Genomic DNA, 14,457 nt, shown 5'->3' on the forward strand with positions numbered 1-14,457 from the left:
AGGACTTGGAGAAACCCATGATAAAAGCTAGAGACATGGGAAAAAAATACACCAGAAGCTGCCCAGAAGCAATCTCCAGGACAAGAATGGACAGGTCCAGCTGGGGTCCCTGCTAACACAGAGCAAAGAGAGAGCACTTAATAAGAGCACCATGGGCAGGACACGGTATGGCAGATTGCCTTGTGGAAAACTGCACTGTAGGTTACCGTGATCTCCATGAGAAAGGATGAAATGGACTTCAAACCAGGCACAGATGCTGCTCTAACGGCGCTCCAGAAACACTCTGGGGGTGTATGAGAGCGCGAATGCTTATGAACCAAAAATGAAAAGACCCAGGAAAACGTAAAAGGCAAAACTTGGCTAAGGGAGCAGACAATATCTCAGAAGGTCTGTTTTGTGAATCACTGTACGCTGCTTCAATTGCATTCCCCCCGCAAATCACAGTCCTCACGTAGTTATTTGGACTAAGACAGTCAGCAAGGACCCAGAATTCAAAATCGGGATGAAAACCCCCGTTTGCTTCCAAAGAGCAGAGAAACTAGAAAAGGCACAGCACAGTCAAATGCAAAATCATTTGCTCTTTCAACATCTACGAGCACATTTTTCTTTTTATGATCCATTTGGAAAACAGTGTCTTCTGCAAAGAACAAAAATAATCCTCCCTTCAGGCACCCCGAGGCATGGCAGTGGTCCCAGAAGCAAATCACCAACTTCAGATCTGCATGACGGTACAAAGCTTAATGAGGGTGACATGTACCACCATGCACCGAACACACCTTCGGATAACGCGGTGAGGCAACAGCCCTTCTCAAAACTGTGAGCTGCAGCTTAATTCTGGCTGATCCCACTCACTTCAACCGTCACAACGATGACAGCCCACCACCCCACGCCTACTGTGCTGGTGAGCGCTTGAGAAATCCTCTTAAAACTCTGTGCTTTCTTTTTCTGGCATTGCCAGATGAGTCTCCAGTACATCCTGATCTCTGCCTTGAGGCTGTTGTTCTGAACAGCCTCCGGTACTTCCTCCAGTGCCTGGTAACTGGTAGAAATTGAGGGTGCATTTTAGGGTGCCCTTAAAGGATTTCAAAGTCTAGAGATCACATAAACATGAAATAAATGTGGTTTTATGTTCAAAATACAACCATAGGGTGCTTCATTTTGAGGGGGAGCATTACTACCAATGCAGCCAGGCAGAACAGTGGCTTCTCATCTGAATTAGGATCCCATTTGCATTCAGATTAAAGTAAGAGAAAATTGTCAGCAAAGTGGGATTAAGAATATTTATGGATCCTATTGGCATGATATACGTGTCTCCCAAGAGATGGAAACGGAGTACAAAATTGAGAAACTTCAGCAATCAGTGGGGGAAAGGAGACAGACCGCAATGACTTTTTAATGCTTTATACATTTTTTTGTGTGAATTTGGTGCTCACAGAAGACAGTTATAATAAAAGGTTTGAAAGAGAAGGGGAGCATAGCAATGCTTTGTTTTTCTAGAAAGACCTGCCCATCTCAAGATCTCAAAGCACTTTTCAAACTCAGGGAGGTCTTAACTGCATTAGGTCAAGTGCAGTAAGTAAACTTAGGTCACATACCAAACCCATCGCAGATGCGAGGACGCCAGCATTTTATACCTGCCTTCAGGTGCTCTGAACATTGGAGCACTCTGCTTTTCTTCTCATAACGCAATAACCTGTATGTACAGAGCTTGAATTTCTAACCTCTGGTACGTCCCAAGCAGTCTCAAGCAGAGCAACATCGTGGTACAGATCTGTGATGAGAGTGAAGAAACAACACATTTGTTTCCCCCTCTGCATGGAGAAGGATTTGAATACAAGCTTTAGGGGGTAAGAGGTTAAATGTTATTTCCACAAAAAAGAAAAAACCCACTAGAGAACAGGTATCTGAAATGTCTTCGCAGGCACAGAGAAAATAATAGAAAGTCTGAAATGCAAAAGGAAACTTTATAGAAAACTGGACAGGCAGAGATGCAGCCTGGGTGTCCTAGATCCAGCTTATTACCAACTTGATTAATTTGTATTGCTTCCTTTATTTGAGAGCGGTTTATTGCGGTTCAACACCAACCTTTTCTTAATCAACTTTAAGTCAAAATGAGCCTGTTTTAAAATTTAATGGATGTCTATACACCATTCTTCACCAATAGAACTGGTGTAACCTCACCTCCACTTCTACTGGTAGAGCTACATGTGTTGGCAACCCTTTTAAAATTGAGTCAATATTCCAGCAAGAAGCACATTCAAAGACGACTTGTGTACCTTTCTATTTCCAGGAGTTCTCAAAACTATCAGATTTGGCTTTAAAAGCCTCAACACTGCTGGTAGGATTCATGCATAGCAAGGCACATGTATATTGCTAATTGACTTAGGTAAGCTTCCTCCACAAGCCTCAATGTGCCTTACGAAATTGCACACCCTTTTCATTTACAGCCTGTTACGGGCTTCCAGTGTAGCTTCTACTGTCCTCAAATGGGATTCCAGCATCCAGCATTATCCCATCACATGCCTAAAGAATCAAGTAACTGCCTTTCCCTGCACTTTCACAACTCAGATGTAGCTCCACCAAACTCCTGTTCCTCCACAGTTTTGTCTCTCAGCAGAAAAGGGGCACAGGGCAGAGAACGAGCAGCCAGGAGGCACCCATGATGCCACCCCAACACCCAACCATGTCCAGAAGAAGCTGCCATCAATCTATGCTGGTGCTCTGCCATGCTGGAGCTGCTGGTGAGCAGCAAAGTCCCGCTACTGCTGCCTTCTCCTCCCACCGCCGCGTCACACCTCTACCAAGGGACACCACCAGACTGGCATTTAAAGCCACCGTGTTTCCACATGACCATAAAACCAACAGAAGAACTACAGCCCAACCAAGGTCCCTGTTCAGCCCCTACTGAACCATTTGCCATGGTGGGTTTTGAGTCAGGTAAAAGGAAGGAGGCACCTGCATTTGACTGGAGCCCTGGAACACAAAGTGGCCGTTTCCTTCATCATCCACCACATGGGATGGCCAAGATGTTTTACTTAAACCAGTTGTCTTTCCTCACCGTACTCCTCTGTAAGCTAAAGCTGGCTCCCAAGGGCCAGGTCACCCTTATAACCCCTACCCATAGTGTCTTTTAATGCATATTCTGTCCCAACCCACACTTTTACATACGACATCTGTCCTTGCCTGTTTTGGTTTTGTTTTCAGGTTGCACAGACACTTCCCTGGGCTGCTCCAGCCTTGGGTACCATGGCAGCTCCTCGTAAACATCTCTGGCCAAACAGGGGCTGCAGCTGGAACTATATCTGCTTGGCCTGAGATCAGATTACAGGAAACAGAGGCTTGCCCTGCAGCGATCATTTCCACCTTTGTTAGTTTTTGGCTCCAGCATCTATTTTGATAGATGCCAAGATCTGAAAGCTGTTAGTAAGGAAATGGAAGAGAGGAATGGCCACGCTTTAACCCTTGTTTGGCGGCAACGTCATCCCACAGCACAGTTTCCAAGCACTTGTGTTGATACATTTAACAAAGAAAAAAGAAGGAAAAAAAGGAAAAAAAACAAACCAAAACAAAACAGGAACTACCTGCATAGAAAAAGCAATCACTGAGCCACGTTCCAGTGCTGCTCTGTGAACACAGCGGCAGAAGCCTCACCGAGGTTGGTTGCTCACAGTGCGACTCATTTTTGTGCGCCCACATTTCTGGACTGAGACGCCCCCATGCCAGCACCCCCCTTCCAGAGAACTTCGGCTAGTGCACAAACGCCGAATTTCCAGCCTGCACCTCTGACTCGGGAAACACCTCGGTAAGGGCAGAGCGAGCTCCTCTGCTTGCGAGAACTCTCACCAAAGGAAAACGTGGCCCAAAGCGTCAGTGCTGGAGCTCTCTATAAAGACAGAGCAGCGAGAGAACAGCCACAACCCCAGCACGCTGCACCACATCGACTCCTGCCAGCACACTCGCCCTTCACATTGACCCCGGCCCTGCCAAAACAAAACGCACAGAGCTCTGTGTCCACCTTCAGGCAAACACACATACACTTCTGGGTTCCCTTCACATTTGCCAGTGAAGCGTAAAGAGGTTTTACTGTCCACAGGACATGATCCTAAGGTACAAAGCCATGACAAGAGGAGCCCAAGGGTTAAAGCTGGGCTTTACTTTTAAGTTGGCATTGCACCAAAAAACATTCCACCCCCAGCGTTTCAAATTGCTACAGATAAAGCAGTAACAAAGATGCAAAACTGGTTTAGAAAGTACCTGATAATTTCCCTTTAAACTTCCACTTCAGAGCAAAAACCTTCTTGCTTTGAAATAAATAGCTCTGGACAGGCGGAGGCGGGGGACACACAGTGTGTCATTCTCTTAAATTCAAGTTTGAACTGAAAAAAAGGAAACAAACTTCTGAGGATTTACAACCCAACCAGTATTTAACTCTCCTGCCCATCTCAGTAGCTGGGCATATTCCTCCCCGCACTCAAGGATCACTTTATCTGCTCCTCCTACATCACAGCTCTACTCCACAAAACCTAAAGAAAAAATACACAAACTTCCTATGCAAATAATCATATGGGTGGGTTTTTTTTCCCGTAGTTGATATAGTTGCAATTTAGTTTGCTACAAAGTTAATCCAGATAACACTGAAACAAGGGAATGAAACCCAGTATCACAAAGTTAAAGGGGAAAACGCAGAAAGCAAGGGAAAAATACACTGAAAGGTAACTGCCTAGTAAGGGACAGGCAGCAAATTCCATCTAAATTAACTAGTGGTGGAAAGCAAAGGCAGATTAGCTAAATCACACTAAATTTCTTTGTTGGGACCCTTCTCCAGAATGAACACGTGGGCTGGAGGGCTTGATGCAGAGGATGGATTGTTGGGACTTTCACCATCGGGATCGAGCCACTGAACTGCCCTTAGTTCCTTTGCAGTCCATGGGAATCCCAGGCACTTCGGCTTCCACAACATAAATAAAAAGTATAGAAAATGTATAGAAAAGCCCAAAGAGATTGTTCATCTTTGTACCTCACTGGCCACTGAGCACAACACTGAAAACAGAATGGGAAACTATAGCTTGGCAATAACAAAGGCAGGAGACCACCTATTTAGCATCCAGCTACTGCCCAGCCTCACATGCATAAGAGAGCTACCACCTCCTGGAGCAAGTGACCCCACAAAATTCATGGCTCTGGCAGAAAGGTTTTGGCAGGCTTTTGATCCCTGTCCCCTGGCTAACACTTGCTCCACACGTGGCGAACACAATGAGGATCTCCTGCTGCTTGTGGCCTGTGTGGAGATCCAACAGTGGGGATGACCACTGGTGAAGAAAATGGAGAAGACCATCTGTCGCTCCCAGGCACCTCTGCATCACCATCACCTCCCCAGCTTTGACCTTCCTATCTGCCTCCTAAGCCAGAGCAACACGTTCATGAGATGAGCGGCCAGCTGAGCTGGTTGCTCCTGGAGTATCAGAGACCATCTGTGGCACAGGGAAAAAGCCTCTCGTGGCCTTCTTGGTGAGCAGAACTTCAGAGAGAAGTCATCTGCTCAAAATAGCACGTGCGCATGTCACCTGTCAGCCAGCGTGGGGCACGGCAGGCTCCATGGGAGGATTACCAGCTCCACTTGAGTAAGAGTAATGAAACAACGCAAACAAGAACAGGGCTTAGTCACTTGTTCGAGTCTCATTTTCTTTTGTTTTTACAGATGTACAGTTCATGGAAATGAGATGATTAGCTCATCAAAGCATCTGTCAAGGGGAGAGACAAACCAGCTTTTTACAAATGCATCCAAGTGACAAGACCTGTCGGATATGGGCTGCAGGGAATCACTCTGAGTCTTATTTTTGGATCTATTATAATCAGCCTTACCAGCTTATTAGTTATCTCCAACACACCAGTGGGGAAGGAAGAGATAAATATATAAAAACTTGTCAAACATGGCAATCTGAAAATGGTGGATTTTTTGTGAAGGATGTATATCCTTGCACTTCTACAGCACTTTCTTTTAACAAGAGCTGTACAGCTTGGCCTTTGCTCCTGGAAGATTTAAATAGCTTGCCAAACAATTTAAATGGATTAAGTTATTTTATTTTTGTATTCTTAAATTGGGACACCTTACGAGGAGTGATTTTCAGGCACCCGGTGGTCAGCAGGCTTTGCAAATCAACAACAAAACTACTCACATGCTTAACATCGGACACATGCTTCGCCGCTTTTCCATATCGGGTGAGAAAGGGTGGTCAGAAGTTTAAAAGCGCTCTACTAGGGCTCAAGGGATTCAAATTAAGCACCAGTCTCTACCTTGGGCTTCCCGTCCATCTCTGGACAAGCTACATCCACCCTCAGAAAGATGGGGAAAGGTCCCCCATTTGCTGTGATGAGTGACAGCGCAGGACATTCCCGCTGTCTTAGGCACAATGCTTGTGAGCACGGGGAGGCTCTAGGTTCAGTTGGAGCCACACTGGTGATAGCAATATTTGATGGCAATCAAGTGCAAAGGGCCATTTAGTGGCCTTAAGGAGCTCAGTGATGGAGCGCAAAGGAATTATTTTTTTTTTAATAACAAAAGGTGAAAGAGCTGGGACTGAAAGGGAGATTACTCATTTTTTCTTAGACCTTTGTTGTTAATCACACCACACCTACTACGAGAGCAGCGGCAAGCTGTCGGCTTCACGGCCTGGTTGGCTTGATGCCTCTCAATGCTTGCTCTCTTCATCTGGGACCAGCCCGGCTGGCACAGAGAGGAGCGAGCGCTCAGAAACACAGCGCTACAAGTCTGCACAGCTCTGGGCACAACCGAAATTTCACGTGTGCTCAGCAGGCGGTGAGGAAGCGAGGCCAGCCAGAGAGATGTAATAAGTGGAAACAAACGGAAATGACACAGCCTGGGCATGAAGAGACATGTACAGTCAGCATGGGGGAAAAAATGGGTTGTAATGTAAAATCAAGCATTAGCTGCCAGTTCTAACTAGCTCATGACAGCATGACAGCTCCTTGCACACGCAGAGACTGCGTTCAGCCTCAAACAGCCACAAGCATAAGGCACCAGTGTGGGGAGAGGGCTAGGAACTTCAAAGGACTAATCATTAGTCTTGCTGCCTAGCCTGCTAAAGACACAACAAAATAACCATGCTTAGGACGTGCAGGCTGGCTAACAGCCTCCTCTTCCCCTTTTTACGCACTCACGTCACAAGGGAGACGAAGCAACTGCCACCCACTTCAGGCCACCACAGTTTCATCTTGGCTCATCCTTTGACCAGATGCAACAGTAGATGTCTCCTGGTGATGACCATGGCCCTCTAAAATACCCACAGTGTCCACCATGCTCAGATACTTCCTTACTCCGACAAACCCAACCACTCTCCTCCCCAGGATGCTCCACCACAACACAGGCTGAGGTGTAGCACTGCTCTCCCAATACCACGCATTATCTTCTGAAGCAGAAAAGACAACATTTGTGTTGAGCACTGCCCATCAGTGCATCTAACAAAGCTTTCCAACCCCTGCTTGCTGCTCTGTGCACCTTTCACTGGTTTTCTAGTGAGCGCTGGAGTCTTTTGTGTGACAGAGATTATGGGGGGAGGCTTTTGCATAGGCAGCTGTATAGTCTGTCTGGCCAAATTGGCTTTCCTCCCTCCCTGTTCTCATCCTTTTCTCCCTGTTTCTATTCATTCCTTTCCCCTTCCTAAGCCTAAGAGCATGTCTGAGATGTCCTGTTTGCTCTAGGCCATACTTGCTTGTGAGCAGACCAGGATCAGCAGCGTGGTGGCAAGAAGAAAGCCTCCCTTGTCTGGCAGTTCTCCCCAGCCAGCAAGCCCAGCTGCCAGAGACAACTAAGCCTTCCATGAAGGTTAGAGGTGCTCATAGCTTGTCAAAAGCAGCATGGCCTGCTCCTTCAAAACAAGAGGAAGGACAAGGAAAATATTCATCAGCTCCTAAACAGTTCCATTCTCCTATGGGCTGAGCTATTTGTAAGAATGGATTACCTGCCTCTTTTCCTTGAAGCACAGCTCAAGTCCCAGCCTGGCTGCTCCCTCATGCTTCAACGTCTCATCCCAGATATACCCTCAGCTTACTCCAGACTTGAGACAAGATGTCAGCAAAAGTCCTCTCCAATGAGAGCACTTTTCTCGAGTCAACAGATACACCAGGCAGCCGTGGTGGTAAGCAGTGGAAGGAGGAGAGGCCCATGGGTGCTGGTAATGCCCAGTAGCTGCCCCAAAGACTGTGCTGATCATGATCAATTAATTGGCAGACAGGAAAAATCCACAAGTAATACTAGAAGTTACCCAGTATGAGTAACTGAAAGGACTGAAAAATCTAAAGTGTCCAGTAACTTACTGGACTCCAAGAAGAAGCAAGTCAATAATGTACTTCACATTTTCACCATTTTCTTGCTCATTTCCCTTTTTGTCCTACCCACAAAAAAGAATGGAAATCCTACAGCAACTGCTGACCATCATGATCCTTTTGTAGAAAACACCACAGTGGGCCCGCAGTGACACAAAGCCAGAGAATCAGATTATACCATTTTTCATAAAGTTGGGAGAGCTGGTCCCCAAGGGCACATACCAAGTCACTTAGCAGCTATCCTGTCATAATAGCTTTCAGCTTTCCACTATAACTTTTCCTGGGCTTCCTCCAAAAACAAATAAGACTAAAGCTGCCTGGAACAAGCTCGCTCTGTAGAATTTCCCCCACTCACCACTGGATAGCAGATGTGTGACTGTACGGCTAATGCATTTGAGGATTTATTCGTTAGCTAGGTGGTCTGGCCAGCAATTCCTCCTGGCTCCTCCCTTCCTGGACCTGTGCGCGGTTGGGCAATTTCCAAAGGCAGCAGCGGTACCCCCAAGCATGTCTGACCATATCATTTACTATCAGTGCACCTTGGCCACCCTCCATGTCACACAACTTGCAGTCAACCCTCCCATAAGGCTGAGAGTAGAAATGCAATGAGCAGTATGAGTGGTAACAGCTTGGATTCATCTAAGGAACCTAAGTGAATGTGACACCTGGCTGCTACCAAAGTTGGTAGGAATTGGGCACCTCATTGCCTTAAGTCCAGGGAGAAATTACAATCCAGGCACTTTCATCCTAACCAACCCAATCCTGTAGGTAACTGCTCAACTCATCACTGTGATTTGGGGATTAAAAATCAACCATCTACACGTAGAATTGGTACCCATTTTCTAGAAGCCAAGCAGTACATGAAGTGGTCAAATCCCAAAGGCAAATACATTTGCTTTTCATATTTCACTCTCGGTGACTTCTCAAAGAGTTATTATATCGTTAATATCTGCATGAAGCTTATTCTGATGGTTTACTGGAAAATTATAACTTGTCAGCAATTAGCATAAAATGAGTAGGATCTGAAGTCAGGACAGCCCATCATAAAGGGCTTTTTAGACACAGCTCTGATGCTGGTACTTAATAAAGTATTTTTAAGAATGATTCCTAAACAGCTACAGGTCAAGAAGTATTTTATACAATGGATGCAAGAAGGACCGACAATTTGATTTAGAACTGAAATCCAAAGAGTTTCTTGCTTTTGAAAAGACAGTCTTTCTCCTTGTCTTATAATTTCCATTTGGAAAAACAAATCCCCTGCAATGCACACCTGGCTTTTCATTTGAGCTCTCCAGAAGGTCCTAGGGAGAGACTATCAAAGACAGCTGGGTGCCTAAATACTCCAGGCCCGTTCTGTGCACCTCCTTCTTTAGAAGCCAACAGAAATAAAAGGAGTAATTTTACTTTACTCTAGGGGGTCTGCATAAGACTTCAGAAAAGGTGGTATTTCCTGAAGGCGTGCGTGTGGATATAATCCTTCAGTCACATTGTTTCTGTTCTGATTTGGACAGTTGGTGGGTTTGTTCATCATTGATCACATTGGACAAATAGGGAGAAGATGTCAGAGCTGCCTGGGAGTCCCCTTTGGGCCATCAGGTAGTCTCCTCCATGGCTGATCCTGACATTGGGGCCCCATCCCCTCCCACGGTAGGGCTTTACATGCACTTTGATGCAGGGAAGGAGGAGGCTTGGCAGCACGAGAGCTTGCTCTCCTTCCCTGTAAAAACACTAGATCATTAATCGTGCTACCATTACATGGGTAAGGATATGAAAACAGACACAACAGCCCAGAGACAGCCAGGAGACCCCAGGTGTCCTTCACCCCATTTGCCATTGCTGAAATCTACTAGCTAAAGCTCCCCCTGTTCCACTTCAACCCCCAAATTCTGCCAAATCTCCAGTGCCAGAAATCACTGCGTACTTCTGGGATTATGATGCATTCCTTCCTCAGATTTACAAACCCATTTCCTTCTCAGTGGCAGAGGATTAAATTGCTTTCAGAATCAGCGGAAACACTCTGTGCTCTTACAAATAACGTATTAGTATTAGGGCAAATTCATCTCTGATCTCATTCATCATTTGCTTCAGTCCTCGTGGTAGACAATATATCAATCTTTTGACAGTCAGCACAGACTTCTTATCATCTCAGAGGAAAAAGCTTTGGCATCTGGTTTAGCCACTGCAGCTCCAGCAGCATGGGACCACGGGGTGTCGAGGACAATCCTGACGCTGTCCTTGGATGCCAGCAATCCAGTTGTAATGACCTGCGATGGCTCTCCCTGAACGGACAACAGCACAGGCCTTGCAAAATTACTCATTTTCACATGGTTTCCTATTAGTAACCTTCATCAGAAACCTGAGGATTCCTTGCTGCAGGTTCATCTGTATCAGCCTGCTTGCACGAGGGCTCCACATGCTCCCATGAATGACTTTCCTTCCCACATTTCTCATTGTCTGTGAAGTGGTGCAGAAGTGGATTAAACAAGCTATCATCTCAGTTAGTGATAATGAGAAAATTGAAACAAGCTGTTCCATAAATGTGATCATTATCTAGTAAATTAAATGAGATATTCAAAGTGTCCACCCAGCAATGGCCAAGAAACTTCTCTTACTCTGCATTTCTTTTATCTAGGAGAAAGAGGAAATGATCACAACCTCCCACAAACCAGAGACTTCAATGGACACACTGTCATTGAAATCATCTGGCTTTCCATACTTGCTGCAATGGACATGGCACAGTAACTACTGGCTGTTCAAAGACCGAGAAATTCAACTGTGGATATTGCTGGTGCTAATGGCCAGTTAACAGGGATCAGATTTTCAAGGTTTTTCTTCTGGAGAATGGGTCTGGGGACATCATACATCACCAGGGCTCACCCTGTCATGTACATACTGCCTAGAAGTCCACTGCAGACAGCCAGGGGCTGTAGGGATAGCTGGGGGTTAGAAACCTACTGAAGTTGCTGCGAAAAAAAAAACAAACAACAAACCCAAGTTCAAAGGGCAAAGTAGAAGAACAGTTTTCTGGCAGGAGGATAAAGGAGAGGAGCAGTCAGAGCTTCATACCTGGTTGTTACTGGGACGTCACCGAAGATGAGGGCGGGGGGAAAATCAGCCTACCTCTTTCTGTCTTCTACCTAAATGCCTGAAATGCTAAGCCGCAGGAAGTAAATACAGAAAATCAGGAGTTTGTATTTACTCGCTTGTTTTACCATGCAAAACATTGACAAAAAGCAAAATAATTCTCTATTTTCATTGTGGTTTTCTTTGTGGTTGTGTTGATCCCGTTTCCTCTTCTGGAGAGGAGGATAAAAACATGCCCCCTCCAAACCAGTTCCTCCTCATCCATGACAAAAGCTGAGTATTGGGGAGCGCCTGCTCCATGGCTGGTCCCTTGGCCCCAGCTCTCTGCTTTACTCTGGGATGTGGAGTGGTTTACAAAAGACAACATGAGTGGCCTCCGGGCTATTCCAGGGCAGGGGGAGCTCCCACACCAGCAGTCCGGAGAGGCCCAGGGACGGCTGATATGTCCCCAGTCCACGCCAGGCCAGTCCTCTCTCTTCACTCCAGTTATGGGCACACCCCGACATGGGGTTGCCCAAACATATGGGATCTGCAAAGGATTTGGCCCCTGAGCAGAGAAGTGATCTCACAATGGAGCCATGCAGAAGACATGTCCAGCGAGCTTGTATCTAACAGTGCTTCAGCCTGCAAACACTTGTCAGATGCTCTCACTGAAGCGTAGCAGCTTATACAAGAGTCTTAACAAACCACAAACAAGTGACCAAACTGTGAAATGCAGAGCAGGCCCACGGTATTCCCAAGAAGCCAAAACTGCCTTCAAGGAAGCGTGCTGCTGGAGAAGGAGAAGATGCTGGGCACTCTCCATGAGAGCGCCTAGCTCTAGCAAACCCCCTGCTCTCCCTTCCCAACAGATTATCCTCGGGACAGAGTAAAGATGCAGGCAAGGAGCACAACGCACTAATCCTGAGTCTAGAGCTGTCTGAGCTGAAGGAAAGCCTCTGTGGCAGCAATGGAAAGCAGGAGCTGCAAGCTCCAACTGGCCATTGGAGGGCAAACTGCTCCAAGCATTGCTGCACGGTTCAACATCAGCATTGCTAACTTTGCTTGCAGTCAGCCTCCTTTCTTGAAAGATAATCCAGGCCTGCCTTCCAAGGAGTTTTAATTGTTCAGAAATTTTGGAAGGGCTCTTATTTCAACGAGACAGAAGCACTGGAAAAGGCAGCGAGTGAAGCAGGACACGATGGGAATGTCCTGCAGCTCCCGGGCCAGCACAGGAATTCCTCTTTTCCCCAATGGCAGAAACATGACAGCAGGCCTTCAGCACAACCCAGTCAAAGCAGGCTGCTAGGAAACGTCTGAGACGGTTAAAAATAAGCATTGTGTTGGTCCGGTGTTAACCCCTAACAGAGAAGGCAGTGATTTCTCGCTGGGTGCAGGGAGGCACTCTGGAAGGGATTGCTGGGTGCAGACATCACCACCAGCCTGCTTTTATTTAGCAGTGTCATCCCGGGGCTGCCTTCAATTACCCCAGCTCTCCCTCATGTTTTCCTTTATAGCCTGTTTATTTTCCTCCTAACACCACAGAAATCAACACAGAACGGCCATTTTCATGGCTGGCCTGTTTCCATCACGCTTTCTGGCTGGCCAGCAGTCCTGATGGCAATAAGCAGCATCAATTAACAAGGAGTGCATACTGTAGCCCATCACCACAGAGAAGGGCAGGCTGTCAGAGCATGACCTGAAGATCTCTCTATCCCCCTGTTTTTTTCCAGAAGCTTCTCCTTCATCTATCTGCAAGCACGTCTCCATTCCTTAATTTCACAGCTTTTTAGCATGGAGAAGCAGTGAAGTGGCTTCCTTGCAAATATCTTTGTGTCCTTTTATTTATTGGTGAATTTTAAGATGAAGATCAATTGAGCGTCATGTGCCTGGGCCACTTCCCGAGTGCTTTATTTCTTTTTAGCACTCCGTATAGCCCACACTGTACAGCAATGTTCTAGCTGGAAAGTGGTGAGGATTATTAACATCAAGGAAAGATAAACTTAAGAGCAGAGTGCCAGAACAGCTGGCGAGCTACTCACTGCCCATGTGCAGACAGTGCCTCCAACAAGTGCTTCTTACTGCTGCATAATGCCAGGACAGAGAAAATTCTCTCTCACCCTGAAAAATGAGAAACGTTCCCAATACACCTCCTTCCACTAGGGAGAAGACAGTTCATGCTCCATAAGCAGTGAAATATTTGGAGTTCAGTTACAAAATTGGGAAGCAGGTGGACTCCTATCTGCTCTCTCAGCCAGCCGTCACTGCCAGCCAAAAGCCCTCGAAGAAACGAATGGAGTTGCTCTATATCTGCATTCCTTGAAGCATCGTGGAGCAACCGATGGGCAAAGCTCAGTCAAACACCATTGCTCAAATGGATTGTCATGGAAATATAATGGTTTGAAGTCAAAAAGCATAGATTGCAACCAGGCTTTGACAGGAAGGTTTTCAAGACCACAGAGAAACAAAGCCAATCTGTGACTGACTGACCTGCTATTACACCCAGAACAAAAAAAAGCTACAAAACCTTTGAAAACTGACGCAAAATAAAATCAACAACTACTGCCACCTCTGCTTGGCTGGTAACAACCCACCCTGTCCATGTGCTAGGAAGGACCAAATAGTCCAGGCTGTAATTGTCTCAGTGACCACGTGGAATTGAAGGTGCAAACCTAGTGACACTTCTTGCAGATCTGGCAACCTTTCCAGTGCCATTAACAGTTTTGCTTGAGTAAGTGTTCATGAAGGTCCAGCAAGATCCAGTAATCACCAGCTCTGCTTGGCGAGCTGAGACCTTGCCAGAACTGAAAAAAGAGGTACTCGTGCAGAGAGGCTGCCCGGTGAGGAGTGAAACTAGTTGGCATTCAGCACAGGAGAGCAAGGAGAAGCCAAGTACCACAGAATCACAGAATCAATCAGGTTGGAAGAGACCTCTGGGATCATCGAGTCCAACCATTGCCCTGACACCACCCGGTCAACTAGACCATGGCACTAAGTGCCATGTCCAATCTTTTCTTAAACACATCCAGAGATGGTGACTCCACCACCTCC

Source organism: Nyctibius grandis, chromosome 10 (genome assembly GCF_013368605.1).
Source record: "Nyctibius grandis isolate bNycGra1 chromosome 10, bNycGra1.pri, whole genome shotgun sequence".
NCBI classification, from domain to species: domain Eukaryota; kingdom Metazoa; phylum Chordata; class Aves; order Nyctibiiformes; family Nyctibiidae; genus Nyctibius; species Nyctibius grandis.